Source organism: Trichosurus vulpecula, chromosome 4 (assembly GCF_011100635.1).
Source record: "Trichosurus vulpecula isolate mTriVul1 chromosome 4, mTriVul1.pri, whole genome shotgun sequence".
NCBI classification, from domain to species: domain Eukaryota; kingdom Metazoa; phylum Chordata; class Mammalia; order Diprotodontia; family Phalangeridae; genus Trichosurus; species Trichosurus vulpecula.
The window spans coordinates 350,919,543-350,937,307 of NC_050576.1; positions in this window are offsets into that span (position 1 = coordinate 350,919,543).

Sequence of the window (17,765 nt, forward strand, 5' to 3'; positions counted from 1 at the left end):
GTAAATTCTCTTTAAAAGAGAGAGAACCAAGGGAGCCAAGGGATATCTTGGAACCAAAGATAGAGCTTATTTTCCATAGATAACTTTTGCTCTTAGAGTAATTCTAACACAAGTAAGTGTTCCTATTTCTAGTTCTCATTCAATTTGTGATATGGTATGTCATGACTTTTCAAGTATCCAAGGTTTTACCAGAAAATAAAGTTATCAACCTGAATTGATTTATAGTATAAGAGGCTTTCTTTTAATTCTTCAGAGATAAACTCATTTCTTATTGTTTCTGGGCATTAAAAAATAAACAACAAGGGGGGGCGGAGCCAAGATGGCGGCTGGTAAGCAGGGAATAGTTTGAGCTCCATACCAAGTCCCTCCAAAAAACTATAAAAAATGGCTCTGAACCAATTCTAGAATGGCAGAACCCACAAAACAGCAGAGTGAAGCAGGGCTCCAGCCCAGGACAGCCTGGATGGTCTCTGGGTGAGGTCTATCCCACACGGAGCTGGGAGCTGGGAACGGAGTGGAGCAGAGCCCAGCCTGAGCGGTGTGGAACAACCAAACTTGGAGTCGGGCGGATGGGGCCCCTAGCACCCTGAATATGTGAGCTGCAGCAGTTACCAGACTCCTCAACCCACAAACACCAAAGACTGCGGAGAAGGTTAGTGGGAAAAGCTGCGGGAGTGGAAGGAGTTCGCGGTTCAGCTTCCAGCCCCGGGGGCAGCGGAGGTGGGGCAGCTACAGCTGCTGCTGTTTCTGGCCCAAGGCCCACCTGGTGGGCGGAATTAAGTGGCAGATCAGAGCAGGAATGCACAGCCTGCCGAAGATCTAAACCCAGCCCAGGCTGGGGGTTCTTGGGGAAGGAGTAGTGCTGGTGTGACAGAGCTGACACCTCCCCCCCAAACATGGAACATAGAACTCTGTAGTCTACAAGCAGTCATACCCCACTGAAAAACTCAAGGGTCAAGTTAGTTGGTTGGGGATATGGCCAGGCAGCGAAAGCACACCCAGATTCAGTCTCAGACTTTGGATTCTTTCTTTGCTGACAAAGAAGACCAAAACATACACCATAAAGAAGACAACAAAGTCATAGCGCCTACAACAAAAGATTCCAAGAAAAACATGAACTAGTACCAGGCCATGGAAGAGCTCAAAAAGGATTTGGAAAAGCAAGTTAGAGAAGTAGAGGAAAAATTGGGAAGAGAAATGAGAAGGATGCGAGAAAACCATGAAAAACAAGTCAATGACTTGCTAAAGGAGACCCAAAAAAATACTGAAAAATACACTGAAGTAAACAACACCTTAAAAAATAGATTAACTCAAATGACAAAAGAGCTGCAAAAAGCCAATGAGGAGCTCTTTCCTCTTCCGGTTGGTGTGGGAAGCAGCGGCAAGCAAGCATGACTCTGGGCCAGCCCTTGCTCTCGGGCTGAGCCCAGATGTCGGTAACTATGGATTGTATTGGGCTCCTGGATGAATTTGGTGATGGTTTAGGAGTTGCTCAAACAATTTCTTATGTGGATCCTCAGTTCCTTACCTACATGGCATTAGAAGAGCGGTTAGCCCAAGCTATGGAGACTGCTCTGGCCCATTTAGAGTCTCTTGCAGTTGATGTTGATCAGGCTCACCCACCTGCCAGTAAAGAAAGCATTGACTGTCTTCCACAGACCATCGTTACAGAAGATCACACTGCTGTTGGTCAGGAACAGTGCTGTGCTATCTGCTGCAGTGAATATGTTAAGGATGAAATAATAACAGAGTTACCATGTAGCCATTTCTTTCATAAGCCCTGTGTAACTCTTTGGCTCCAGAAGTCAGGAACATGCCCTGTTTGCCGTCACGTACTTGCACCCATCCTTCCTGAAGCGACTGCTGCCACTTCTTTCCTGTCTGATCATGATTCCCTGCTTTCATTCCACACTGCTACAGGAACTCATTAAAATTTAGCATTTGAAATGGGATCATTCAGTCCGTCAAACTAAACTTGTAAATTCTAATTAATTCCAATGTGAAAATAAGTATATATATATATATATATATATATATATATATATAAGATATTGTCGTTTAGAAAGGAAGCATTAAACTTTCTAAACCATATTTAGGTTTGCAATAAAAACTAATATTTTCAAACTGAAAGTTGAAGCGAATTGAACCAGTTTTCTTAAGTTGAATATGCTACTATTATTTGCAGCTAAAATAAACACTAGTTAAATCAATCTAAAACAATTACCATTTATGTGACACATTATGGGTTTGCTTTCTTGCAACTGCAGTGCAGTTAGAGCTTATTAAAGTTATGCTTATAATCTGTTTTACATAATATAATAAACTTCTTGGGTTTGTCAGAAATAGTGCCACTAAGTGACTTTGTAATTGATCTCTCATATTTGCATCAAATGTGAAGACTTTCTGTGGTCACAGCAGTAATAAAGATTTGATTTCACTGGAAATAAAATGCATAATAAAACAAAAAAGCCAATGAGGAGAAGAATGCCTTGAAAGGCAGAATTAACCAAATGGAAAAGGAGGTCCAAAAGACCACTGAAGAAAATACTACTTTAAAAATTAGATTGGAGCAAGTGGAAGCTAGTGAATTTATGAGAAATCAGAATATTATAAAACAGAACCAAAGGAATGAAAAAAATGGAAGACAATGTGAAATATCCCATTGGAAAAACCACTGACCTGGAAAATAGATCCAGGAGAGAGAATTTAAAAATTATTGGACTACCTGAAAGCCATGATCAAAAAAAGAGCCTAGAAACCATCTTTCAAGAAATTATCAAGGAGAACTGCCCTGATATTCTAGAGCCACAGGGCAAAATAGAAATTGAAAGAATCCATCAATCACCTCCTCAAATATATCCCAAAAAGAAATCTCCTAGGAATATTGTCGCCAAATTCCAGAGCTCCCAGATCAAGGAGAAAATACTGCAAGCAGCCAGAAAGATACAATTTGAGTATTGTGGAAACCCAATCAGAATACCCAAGATCTGGCAGCTTCTACATTAAGAGATCGAAGGGCTTGGAATGCGATATTCCGGAGGTCAATGGAGCTAGGATTAACACCTAGAATCACCTACCCAGCAAAACTGAGTATCATGCTCCAAGGCAAAATATGGATTTTCAATAAAATAGAGGACTTTCAAGCTTTCTCAGTGAAAAGACCAGAACTGAATAGAAAATTTGACTTTCAAACACAAGAATCAAGGGAAGCATGAAAAGGTAATCAAGAAACAGAAATTGCAAGGGACTTACTAAAGTTGAACTGTTTTGTTTACATTCCTACATGGAAAGATGACATGTATGATTCATGAGACCTCAGTATTAGGGTAGTTGAAGGGAATATGCATATATATATATATATATATATATATATATATATATATATATATATATATATATATATATATATATATATATATATATATATATATATATGTATATATATATAAGTGAATGTGTATGTATGTATATATCTATGTGTACATGTATGTATGAGTATGTATGTATATATATGTGTATATATATATATATATATATATATATATGTGTGTGTGTGTGTGTGTGTGTGTGTGTATATATATATATATGTAAAAGAGAGAGAGCAGGCACAGGATGAGTTGAAGATGAAGGGAAGATATCTAAAAGAAATAAAAGGAAACTAAGGGATGAGAGAGCAACATACTGAGAGAGGGAGATAGGGAGAGATAGAATGGGGTGGATTATCTCACATAAAGGTGGCAAGAAGAAGCAGTTCTGTGGGAGGAGGGGAGAGGGCAGGTTAGGGGGGAATGAGTGAACCTTGCTCTCATCAGATTTGGCCCGAGGGGGAATACCATACACACTCAGTTGGGTATCTTACCCCACAGGAAAGAAGAGGGAGGAAGATAAAAAAAATAAAATGGGGAGGGATGATGGAAGGGAGGGCAGATGGGGGTGGAGGTAATCAAAAACAAACACTTTGGAAAGGGGACAGGGTCAAGGGAGAAAATTCAATAGAGCGGGATGGGTTGGGAAGGAACAAAATGTAGTTAGTCTTACAGAACATGAGTATTGTGGAAGGGTTATACATAATGATACACATGTGGCCTAGGTTCAATTGCTCGACTTCTTGGGGAGGGTGGGTGGGAAGGGAAGAGGGGAGAGAATTTGGAACTCAAAGTTTTAAAAACAGATGTTCAAAAACAAAAAAAAAAGTTCTTGCATGCAACCAAAAAATAAGATACACAGGCAATGGGGCGTAGAAATTTATCTTGCCCTACAAGAAAGGAAGGGAAAAGGGGATGAGAGGGGAGGGGGGTGATAGAGGGGAGGGCTGACTGGGGAACAGGGCAACCAGAATATATGCCATCTTGGAGTGGGGGGAGGGTAGAAATGGGGAGAAAATTTGTAATTCAAACTCTTGTGAAAATCAATGCTGAAAACTAAATATGTTAAATAAATAAATTTAAATTTAAAAAAAAATTAAAAAGGAAGGCAAAAGGGGATGGAAGGGTAGTGGGGTGACAGAAGGGAGGGCTGACAGGGGAACAGGGCAACCAGAATATACGCCATCTTGGAGTGGGGGGAAGGTAGAAATGGGAGAAAATTTGTAATTCAAACTCTTGTGAAAATCAATGCTGAAAACTAAATATGTTAAATTAATTAATTAATTAATTTAAAAAAAAAAAGAATCAAAGGATACTATTCCCACAACTAATTCTCCTATGGTACATTCTTGCCAATGTCGTTTTCTCTTCTATCTTTCATTAACATTAAAATTAGTCATTTTATTAAATCCAAAGAGCCTTTATAACGTTAAGAAGAAAACACTGCAAATAATAACAATTATGATATGGCCAAGCTTGAGCCTGGTCCAGAGTTAAATTGTCTGGATTTTGGTATGTTAACTAGCTCCTTCCTGAGTTTGCTCATACTCAGATTGTCCCTGTTTTCTTCCGTTTCTTGAATCTACTGCTATTACCAGCTATGGACTGTCCTACTGACTCTGGTCACTTATGGGACCTCCTCAACCACAGACCTGAGGATTATGGAAAATAGGTCAGAACCCTAAGGACTATAATATACTTCCACTATTAGAATGTGCATTGCACACAGCAAGAACCCAATAATTGCTTTATTCATTAAAAAAAATAAACAACAAAAAAAAACCCAAAATACAACAACTTCTTTCTTTGCCTCACCAAAGTGTAACTGACTATTCTTCCATTTAACTTTAATATCCTTCTTCCAATTTTGTTGATGGTGAGAATGTCAATGTGAATCAACATCTCCAGGATATGTCCACTCAAATACCAAAATCTTCATTTTACAGATAAGGATATGGAGGCTTAAACAAGTTAATGATTTTCCTAGTGCATATCAAAGCCATGACTTGAACACAGATTTTCCTCATTCTAAGTCTAGTGTTTTTTAATACTATATCATACTGACCTCTTATTGTTGAGTTATAGCTCCCAAACTTAAACAGTTAAGTAGTTGATTCAATGGATTGAGGCCATTGTTGACAAATTACTATATATTTCAATACTTGTATGGATTTAGTGGCTCATTAGTTTGGATATTCCATTCCTTAGTACAGATTTCAACCCATGTATGCTTTCTTATATAAAGCTATTGTTGTATGTAGTGTTAGGGCTTTATGTAACACTACAGACAACAAAAGCCTAAATTTCCTTATCTTAGTACACAGGGTGTTATTAATAACATAGCAACATGAGGCTTTTGAGTAGCTTTCTCCAATGTTGTAATCAATTTGTACTGATGAGACTTCCTCCAAGGCACCATAATGGTCACACAGGTACACATGAACATACTGTTGGTTGCAAGAACAACCCCCCAAGATGGCAGAGTAAAGGCAGGAACTCACCTGAGCTCTCCCTCAAACTTCTTCAAATACCTTTAAAAAATGACTCTAAACAAATTCCAGAGCAGGAGAACCCACAACAAAATGTAGTGAAAAAAATTTCCAGCCCAAAACAGCTTGGAAAGTTGGCAGGAAAAGTCATTGCATCAGGATGAGAGAGGCCCATAGTCTAGCACAGGCTGTACCAGCACAGACCCCGCTCCAGCAAACCCAGAAAGGGTGCCTGAATCACTGGAAGCAGTGGCTGTTTCCAGACCTCTCTGCCCACAGACACCAAAGAAAATTTAGAAGGACAGCAGGAAAGGTCAGGGGGCACCTAGCCACACCCCAGGCCCCAGCAAACCAGGAGCTCACCTTGGTAGTGACTGAATTAGCTGTAGCACAGGCAGTGGCTGCTTCTGGAGCTCCCAGCCCACAGACAGTAAAGGGGTCAAACAAGTAGTCAGAAGGAGATTACAGCATCTTTTTTTCTAGCACTGGGACAGGACTCTCCTGCTTTGCCCATACTCAGATACAGGTCACAGTCCTGGGTGGCAGTTCCAGGGTGAGGAAGAACAATAGAATAGCAGAATCTGCATCCACGGTGGAGGGAAGACTCTCCTCACAATTCCAGGACAGAAAAGAATGCTTGTAGTCACTCACATATCAGATCAAAGTCCATGATAGTAGTAAACACCTCTCCTCAGATCAAACCAACCACCTTGGAAGAACTGAAAACTTACAGGTACAGGTCCTTAGAAGTAGCTCTGAAAACAGTTGCAGAAAACCTCTGGAGGTTGTGATCTGCATCCTTCACCCTGGAAGCAGAGCCATACTTTAATAAATAACTAAAAGTCAAGTAATAAGCTGGGGAAATGAGCAAACAAAAGAAAAAAAAATAAAACAAAACCTCTGACTATTGAAAGCTGTTAAGGTGACAGTAAAGATCAAACCACAACACTCAAAAGAAGATAACAAAGTCAAAGCTCCTACATCCAAAGCCTCCAAGAAAAATATGAATTGGTCTCAGGCCATGGAAAAGTTCAAAAAGGATTTTTGAAAATCTAGTAAGAGAGGTAGAGGAAAAACTGTGAGAGTAATGCAAGAAAATCATGAAAAACAAGTCAACAGCTTGGTAAAGGAGACACAAAAATAGTGAATAAAATAACACCTTAAAATCAGAATTGGTCAACTAGAAAAGAGGTCTACAAGCTCACTGAATAAAATAATTCCTCAAAAATTAGAATGGAGCAAATGGAAGCTAATGACTCTATGAGAAATCAAAGAAACAATAAAACAAAACCAAAAGAATGAAAAAATAAAAGACAGTATGAAATATTCCATTGGAAAAACAACTGTCCTAGAAAACAGATCCAGGAGAGATCATTTAAAAAGCATTGGACTACCTGAAAGCCACGATAAAAACGAAAGAGCCTAGAGCTCATCTATCAAGAAATTATCCAGGAAAATTGTCCTGACATTCTAAAACCAGAAGGTAAAATAGAAATTGAAAGAATCCACTGATCACCTCCTGAAAGAGATCCCAAAAGGAAAACTGCCAGAAATATTATAGCCAAATTCCAGCGTTCCCAGGTCAAGGAGTAAATATTGCAAACATCCAGAAAGAAACAATTCAAGTATTGTGGAGACACAGTCAGAATAACACAAGATTTAGCAGCTTCTACATTAATGGACTAAAGAAATTGAAATATGATATTCCACAGGGCAAAGGAGCTAGGATTAAAACCAAGGATTATTTACCCAGTAAAAGTGAGCATGGTCCTTCAGGGGAAAAATTTGATATTCAATGAGATAGAGGACTTTCAAACATTCATGATGAAATGACAGAATATCATGGTAGCTAGAAGGGGTATATATAAGGAGAGGGCACAGGCGTGAGTTGAATATGAAGAGAGGATATCAAAAAACAAAATGAAGGGATGAGTGAAGAATATACTGGGAGAAAGATACAGGGTGAGGTAGAATGGGGTAAATTATCTCACATAAAATTTGTGAGAAAAAGCTTTTACAGTGGAGGGGAGGAAGGTGGGGGGGGTGAAGCGGAGTGAGCGAACTTTACTGTCATCAGAATTGACTCAAACAGGGAATAACATACACACTCAATTAGGTAGAGAAATCTATCTTACTCTACAGGAAAGCAGGAGGGGAAGGAGATAAGAGAAAGGCAGGGTGATAGAAGGGAGGGCAAATTTGGGGAGGGGGTAGTAAGAAGCAAAACAATTTTGAAGAGGGACAGGGTGAAAGGAGAGAGAGTAGAATAAACTAGTGAGAAGAATAGGATAGAGGGAAATAGAGTTCTCATGGTTTTCCCCTTTTGTTCTGATTTTTCTTTCACAAAATGACTGCTGTGGAAATGTGCCTGTTAGGATTGTACTTGTATAACCTATATCAGATTGCATGCCTTTTGGGGGAGGGGAAAGAAAGGGAGAAACAAAATTGGAACTCAAAATCTTATAAAGTGAATGTTGAAAACTGTCTTTTCATGTAATTGGGAAAAAATACTACCAAAAAAAAAAAACAGAAAAAAGAACCCCTTAAAACTGAAATAGTTTTAGAAAAAAAAATAGGTCATTTGACAAAAGGGAAAGCCAGAGAAAGGTGTGGCTCCCCCCTCAAGTCTCTGTAAGGTTATATTACATACTTAAGAGTAGGGCATAAGAAGAGTACCTGATTGGCATAAAGTAGGCAGTAGGTGATTTTCCAGAGAAGGGCATTTCAAGATGTGTATCAGCAGTACCTATAAGCATTCAAATTTGGGGAACCCAAGCACAAACTTTGGATGGACAACAAAAAAGACCTGGGTGGTATCTAAGCCTTTCCTGTAGGCATAGAGGGTTTCTCCATAGCATATCTAAAGTCAACCTGAACTCTATGGTAAACCTTTGGATTAGCCATTTTCTAGACACAGAAAGCTAGGTTCAAACAACATTAATAAAGAATATGATATGTTCCTCACAGTACACACATATGCACACATACTTATAAGACACTGAGTCCATATGGCAAAGGTTTAGTTTGTGGCCATGGAACAGACCAAAGCTAAATTTTTCAAATGAAAACACAATTGAGTTAATTTCATTTTCAATCATTCAGTATCATTTTGTTTTAACTGATCTCGTTAACAGATACCATATTTAAGAAGTGATGAGTGGCAACATGATGTAATGAATTTCAAGCTGGACTCAGAGTTATAAAGACTTAGTCTCAAGTCCCATCTTTGATGTCTCCTGACTTTGTGACCATCTGTAAGTCACTTAACTTCACAGTGACCCCAACAAACATCTAAATAAGAACAAATGTTACAATACAGTTGCCAAGTCTGCATTTCTAGATGGCGTTTCCTCCTTAGAAGTTCCATAAACTTAAGAAATTCCAGGTCCAATCTTATATAAATAAACAAATAAAAAGGGATTTAAGGTTAACCATTAAGTGATAACAACTGATTCAAAATGTCCCAAAAAATCTTAGTGAAATTTAAAGCTATTTACACTTTAACCAGCACTCAGACTTTTTGGACATATATAATCATAAATCTATGTGGTAAAAAGATAATAAAAGAAAGCTTGGTGAGGTTAGTAATTTTTTTTAAAGCAACAGGAAAGTTCTCTGTAATCTGTGACAGATATTCTACTTTACCTCATTACTATCTTTTCCTGCCAATGCTTGGAAGAACAGTTGTCACGAGTTATAAACATATTTGTCTTTTCTTTGAAGACTAAATATTCAAATCATAAGAAGTCCTAATAACCAAAACATGAAACCTAATATTGACATGCCTACAGTGGTATGGATGCTATACCAAGTATATCTAAAATCTTTATTTTGTAATATTTAAAGAATTCATACATGCTTCATTTACTTCAGCTAAATAATCTTTATGCTATTGTTTTTCTGTGACAATTCATTTCAATTTTTCAGTCAATGACTTTTTTCCAGATGAATGTGTGCAAATCTTAACAGTAATATATTAAGCTTTGGCAGATGGCGATGGACTATTGTCGCCCATCTAACTAGTCTTATTTTCAATTCTTTGATAGATAGATAGACAGATAGATACTTGTTCCTATATCTATGTCTAATTGTCCAAATACATAGAATCAAGAAAACAAAAGTATATTCTTGACTTTGTTATGATGATCAGCAAAAATATCAGTATAACTCAATAAACAAAGTTTAGCTTTTAGATCATGGTCAGTCAGAAATATCCAGGTTCAAAATGTCATCTGACACTAGCTGTGTGACCAAGGACAACCTATTTAACCTCTCTAAGCCTATTTCCTCATTTATAAAATGGATATAATAATACCTTTAGTGTCTAGCTCAGAATATTGTTCTTAGGATCATAAATCAAGAAACTGAAGGGACCTTATATGTCATCCAATCCAGTCTTCTTATTTCACAGCTAAAGAAATTGATATCCAGAAGGATTAAAAACTTTCCCAATATAGAAAACCAGGACTAAAACTCAAATCCTTTGACTATAAATTCTGTACTCTGTAAGCTGCATTGAGATAATGTACAAAATGTTTTACAAACTTTAAAGCTCTAAATGCTAATTTAATTATTAGTTTAGTTCTAAATATAATTAATATTATGGAGGTGCAAAGCTGTTATGGATTTTCAACTATTTCTGAACTTTAAACTTTAGTTCCAATCTTTAGCATAATTTGGAATGTGGTTATTCATAGGGAAAGTTATATTTATGAGATCATAACTTCATTGAGTTAATGGAAGCAATTCCCAGGAAGCCCATGTTTATTTGATTCATTTGGTATGTTCCTAGCAAAAGAAACAAATTACAAGAACAGGAGTTTAAGCCTCTCCCTTCTATCAGGGTGCTTTTGGAGCAATTTCTTAATTTCTGTAGCACTCCCAACCCCCCTACAAGATTAGGCTGTTGTTCAGTCCTTCAGTCCTGTTCAACTCTTCTTGGCTCCATGGGTAATAACACTCCAGGCTTTTTTATCCTCCACCATTTCTCAAATCTCTCCAAGTTCACGTTCGTTGTATCTATGCCAGTATCTATCCATCTCATCCCCTGCCACCCCCTTTTCCTTCTGTCTTCAGTCTTTCCCAACATCAGTATCTTTTCTGAGTCCCATCTGCTCATCATGTGCACAAAGTATTTACATTTCAGTTTCAGTATTTGGCCTTCCAGTGAGTAGTCTGAATTAATTTCTTTAAATATTGACTGATTTGATATCCTTGCTGTCCAAGGAACTCTCAAAAGTCTTCTCTAGCACCACAGTTCAAAAGTGTCAATTTCACAGGGCTAAGCTTTCCTTATGGTCCAACTCTCACAGTCATACATTGCTGCAGGAAAAACCATAACTTTGACTATATAGCTCTTTGTCCCTGAGGTGATGTTTCTGCTTTTTATTATTGCTGTCCAGATTTGCCATAGCTTTAATTCCAAGGAACAAGCTTTTTTTTAATTTCATGACTTTCATTCCAAGGACCAAACCTTTATTTTTAAAATTTCATGGCCGCAGTTACTGTCTGCATTGATCCTTTTGCCCAAAAACATAATATCTGACAATGCTTCAATTTCTCCTTTTATTTACTAGGAAGTGTTTGGACCTTTTGCCAAGATTTTTTAATGTTAGGTTTCGAACTAGTTTTTACACTCTTTTCTTTCATCATCATTAAGAAGCTTCTTAATTTTCATGGCTTTCTGCTGTCAAAGTTATGTCATCTCCATATCTGAGATTCTTGATATTTTTTTCCCATAAACCTTGACTCCAGACTTTGATTCATCCACTCTCACATTTTGCATGATCTACTCCTCATATAAGTTAAATAAATAAGGTAATAATACATATCTTTGTCATCCTCCTTTTCCCAATCTTAAACCAATTACATGTTTCATGTTTGGTTCTATTGCTTCTTGGCCTGCACACAGGTTCCTTAGAAGACAAGTAAAATGATCTCACACTCCAATCTCTTTCAGGACTCACCACATTTTGTTGTGATCCATAGTCAAAGACTTTAAAGTGTGTAGTCAATGAAGCAAAAGTAGATTTTTTTTTTCCTGGAGCTCCCTCGCTTTCTCCATAATACAGTGAATGTTGGCAATTTGGTTTCTAGTTCCTCTGATTCTTTGAAAACCAGCCTGAACTTCTGGCAATTTTTGGTTCACATATTGTGAAGCCTAGCTTCTAGACTTTTCCTCATAACCATGCTGGTATGTGGAATGTGCAACATTGTTTGGTAATTTAAACACTCCTTGTCATGCCTTCTTCAGGATTGGGACTTAAACTGACATTTTTTCAAGTTAGTGGCCACAGTTGTGTTTTCCAATTTTGCTGGCATATTGAATGCAGCACTTTAAGAGCATCATCTTTTAGGGTTTTAAATAACTCAGTTAGAATTCCATCACCTTCACTAGCCTTATTGTTAGCAATGCTTCCTAAGGCTCACTTAACTTCATTCTCCAAGATGTGTGGTTTTAGGTCAGCAAGCACACCATCATGGTTATTGATGATATTAAGATCTTTCTTGTATAATTCTTTCTGTGTATTCTTGCCACCTTTAGTTAATTTCTTCTGCTTCTGTTAAATCCCTACCATTTTTGTCTTTTTTATGCCCATTTTTGCATGGAACGTTCCCTTTATATCTCTGATTTTCCTGAACAGATCTCTTACCTTTCCCATTCTATTGCTGTCTTCTATTTCTTTGCATTGCTCATTTAAGAAAACATTGTATCTCTCCTTGCTATTCTATACAACTCTGCATTCATTTGAGGTTGAGAATCTGGGTGACCAGAAGGATGGTGTTGCTCTCAATAGAAATAGAGAAGTTAGGAATAGGGGAGCATTTGGGAAAAAAGATGAATTCTGTTTTGGACATGTTGAATTCAAGGCACCTCCTGGAAATCCATTTCAGTATGCCCAAGAGGAGGTTGGTGATGTCAGACCAGCTCCAGAGAGAGGTTAGGGCTGGATAGTTCTGGGAATCATCGGCATGGAAATTATAACTGAACCCCTGGGTGCCGATGAGATCACAAGCAAGAAAAAACATAAAAGAAGTCCCAGGACAGAGCCTTCAGGGATACCCATGATTAACAAGCATGATTTGGATGAAGATCCAGCAAAGGAGACTAAAAAAGACCTCTTAGACATGTAATAATAATAATAATGGACAATAATAGCTACAATTTATATATCACTTACTGTGTGCCTGGCACTATGCTTTATAATTATAATCTCACTTCATCCTCACAAGAACTCTGGGATTAGGTACCATTATTATCCCATTTTATATCTTTTCCTTTCTCCTTTACCTTTCACTTTTTTTCTTTCCTCAGTTATTTTAAAACCTCATCAGACAGCCACTTTGTCTTCTTTCTCTTCCTTTTCTTTGGAATTTTTTTTGTTGTTGTTCCATCCTGTACAATATTGTGAACCTCTGTCCATAGCTCTTTAGGCACTGTCTACCAGATTTAATTCCTTAAATCTATTCGTCACCTCCATTTTGTATTCATAAGAAATGTTATTTATTTAGGTTAGTTCTTCTTAAAAAAAAGTATTAAGACATTCCTAGATTCTAGGGAGTAAGGACTCAGAATATTGGTATAACTTCCTTATCACCTGAGTAGAAGGCAGCAAAGAGGACCTGTGGGCATAAAATTTTAGCTGGTGGATCACAGTGGGTAAGGCAGGCCAGAGACCTTCCCTCATCTGAATAAACTTAACTGAATATCCTTCTCCTGCTACTATTCAATGACTTACAAATGTCTCACTTTGAAACTGCCGGTGGACTGCCCTGAGTCAGGTCCAATCCAAATCATAGGGACAAGTTCAAAGAGCCTGTGATTACAATGCATGTCAATTGATTAAATATTTATTAAGCACATACTATGTACCAAGCTCTGTTCTAAGTGCTGGGACTACAAGTAAGAAAAAGGTAGTCCATTCCCTCTAAAGGTTCACGCCTAATGAAAGGAGATCACAAAAAAAAAGCTGAAAAAGGAGGGGGGTGGTACCCATGAGTACAGCAATGGAGCAGAACTGCAGATAAAAAGAGAAGTGAGTTGGAAGTTCAGTTCTTGCCCTCTGTAAAGTAAAGGTTTGGGAGGAATTCATCTGAGGGGAGAGGAGGCCAAAGGAGGTTGTTGTTTGTCTTTCTTGCTGGAAGATGACTAAAATGACGTCAAGATGTCAGGGTCAGTGTACAGTGTGTCCTGGTGTGGATGATTATACCAATATGAACTTGGAAGGCTCTACCACAGGTTGGGAAGAAATAGTTGGTATGACCATTTGAAAGGGTGATGTCTCTAAATTTGTCGCTCTTTTCTTTTGAGTTACTGTAATTTTGCTTTGCTCATAGAGAATAGCATCTTCCTTGATGTGGGCATGCCATGCTGGATGAGCCTGTGCTAGTACTTTGATATCACAATTGATTCCAAAGTTCCTCAGAGACCTTTAGAGTATCCTTGTATAACTTCTTATGACCACCATGTGATTACTTGCCTTGTGTGAGTTTTCTCAAAAACAGTCTTTTAGACAAACATATGTTTAACTTTTAAACAATGTGGTCAGCCCATCAGAGTTGTGCTCTCTGAAGTAGAGTTTTAATACTTGGCAGTTCAGCTTAAAAGACCTCAGTGTCAGATACATCGTCTTGCCAGGTGATCTTCAGAATTTTCATAAGATAATTGAAATGAAAGTGATTCAGTTTCCTGGCATGACACTGGTAGACAGTTCAGGTTTCACAGGTATATAACAATGATGTCAGCACAACGGCTCTGTCGATCTTCAGTTTGGTAAGCAGTTTAATACCTCTTCTCTCCCACTTATTCTTTCAGAAGTTCCCAGGTGGTGAGCTAGCTCAGGCAATTCCTGCATTAACCTCATCATCTATGTGTACACCTCTGGAAAAAAAAAATACTGCCAAAGTAAGTGAACTTAGTCACAGCATTCAAAATTTCTCTTTTTGCTATAACTAATGGTTACATGTATGGATGGTGTGGTGCTGGCTGGTAAAGAATTTCTGTTTTCTTGGTTTCAATTGTGAGGCCAAAATTAGCACAAGCGGTACAGAATAAATCCCTACTCTTTTGCATCTCAGCCTAAGAAGCTTGATAGAGTACACAATCATCTGTAAACAAAGTTACATACCAACTATCCCTCCACTTTAGTCTTGGCTTGTAGACTTTTCAAGCTAAATAACTTACCATGACTTTGATGCCATTTTTTGTCCTCTTTGAAGGTATCTGACATCACTGAAAACATGCTAAAAAGCATGTGAGTGAGCACATAGCCATTCTTTATTCCACTGGTTATGGGAAAGCTGGAGAGTGTGATCCATTGGGCAAGCATGTGATACTTAAACTGGCATACAATACTGATGAACTTTGCTGGGCAACTAGATTTCACCATTATCTTCCACAGGCCCTCATGACTGACAGCATCAAAGGTCTTGGTTAGATAAATTAACATTGTGTACAGACCTCTGTTTTGCTCCTGGCATTTTTTCTGGAGTTTGGGGCAACAAACATTATATTGACCATTCCTCAGCCCTTTCTGAAGCCACGCTAGCTGTGGGTACAAGACCATATTTCAGATGAAGTATCAGCCTATTAAGGAGGATCCAGTGCTTGTCATCTATTTCATTTCCCTTACATAGATAGACAGTAGTGGAATCCTTGATTTCCTGAGCAAGATGAGGGCTAAGGGAGATGGGAAGTCATTGAGCATCCCAAGGCTGTTAGCAGCATGGTGATGAGATTAGAAGTGACGAGGTTATCTTGGGAGGGGAATCTTGTATGGAGTTGTATGGAGTTGAAACCAATCAGAAACCAAACAGAGCTATAGCTAGAAAGTGGAGAAGATTGTTTTAGGGTTTAGATATTATGTAATTCTCATATTCTTTGTGATTAAAAAAATAGTGAAGGAGGAAAAGGATAGGGAGGGGGTTAATTAACTCAGAACATTTAAAATTTGATGTGCAATAGCCTATTCTGTTCAATTCACTTGAGCAAATAATTATTAAGAAATTACTGCATTCAAGGCATTGTGGGAGGGGACAAAAAATTAGTCTCTACTCTTAAGAAGCTTGCATTTTACCATGAGGAAACTGTTTGTATGCAAATAAGTACATACAAAATGATTTGAAGAGAGAAACAACACTAAGAAGTAGGTGGATGAGTAAAGGCAAAGGAGTATATAATTCATTCAGGAACAGCCTAGATAGGGAACGGAATACTGAATTCAGTGAACAAGTTGTAGTTGAGTTTGACTAAGATGTAGAATACCAAAAAAAGAGTGATATGAAATTATGGGAAAATTTGCCAGATCCAAATTAGAGAAATTGTTAGATGCCAGATTTGAAATTTTGTATTTTATCCTTGAGATAATTAAATAGTGTCTGTTGCCTCTGCTCTGGATAAAGAATGCTGATTGCACTGACTCTGGCATACATTTGGGTGACTGAGTTCACTGCAGTTGGCCAATGATCAGGATCCAGAATTGAATAGGAGGAAAAAGAAGCAAATTAGATTGCTTCTAATTAGAATTTGGGAAATTTTCAGTGTTTTTGAAAACCCAAAGCTGATTATTAACATGCAATCATACACACCCATAGGGAAGGGAAAGCCCTCCTTTTCCTCATCCATTCCTTTGAAATAGGATTCTCTTTTTTCCTTTTCTTTTTTGTTGTTAGAAGAATTGACTATGCTTGTTTTTAATTTCTAATAATTTGTTCATTCCTGATCCTCTTACAATCTGGCTTTTGATATGACAGCTTTACTAAAATTGCTCTTAATTGCCACATCCAGCAGGTCTGTGTTTTGTTTTTTTGTTTGTTTGCTTTGGTTTTTGGCTCAGTTCCCATCCTTTTCAACCTTTCTGAAGTTGGAAGAATTAGGCGATAATTTCCCAATGAAGATTTCAAGGCAAGTGTGTATATTTTTCTCAACATCATTTCATATCTATTTTCTTTCTCTCTTATCACTTTCAATAATGTGGTTAAAATAATTTAACAATATTACCCTATTAAATTTCACTACTTTCCTGTTATGGACTATCTAGAAAACTTGATGTCAAAAAAGACCAAGAAAACACATAGAATGAAAAAGGTGGAAAAAGTTGGTTGTTGAATGAACACCATTTGCTAGTGCTCCAATTACTCATATGTATGATCACACAGGTAGACCTGAAAGCTTTTATTTTTGAAAACATTCAACACATTTAAGGTGAAGCCTTCAAAAGACGAGAGTGCCCAGTCTTTCTCTGGGTCTAGAAATTTGCCACAGTGCTGGAAATTTAAAGGACTGCTGATATTTTATTGTATTTATCTAAGAAAGGAAGCTGGTTACTAGCCCAATGTGTGTGTGTGTGTGTAGGGGTGAGGTGGGGGAGGTTTTGGTAAAGCAAAGGCAGGAATCCCTGGTGTGGGGCAATGTGGATCTGTAGCTGGTTTATCTTGAAACAGGATGGTAAGGGTAGAGTACAGAAGCAGGCTCCTAATGAAGGAGCAGTTTTGTTATACCATGGGATTTCTCAGACAAAGGTCAAGGGAAGCTTGCCCAAGTTCATCTTCTATCTGGCGGTGGGCAGAGAGGCTCAACCCTGGCCCAGAAACCCAGTCCTCCTTGAGCAAGTTCCTTGAGCAAGCCCATCCCTTCACCATGGATAGTTTTAACCCAAAAGCTATTCTAATGTCATTTTACATACTAAGGAGAGGAGGCAGTCCAAGGATCAGTTAGAGGCTAAGAATGGCTTCTACCAATCTACCAATAATAATAGGCCTTTTGGAAAAGAAGAGTGGGTCTCAGGTACAGGAAAGGATGGGAAAGGGAGGCAGGGTAAAGGAGGCAAAAATGTCTACTACTAATTAAGGGCTATGACTTTCTGTAATATCTATTCCTATTAGATTTAGGGCACCTTTAATTTCTCTGAAA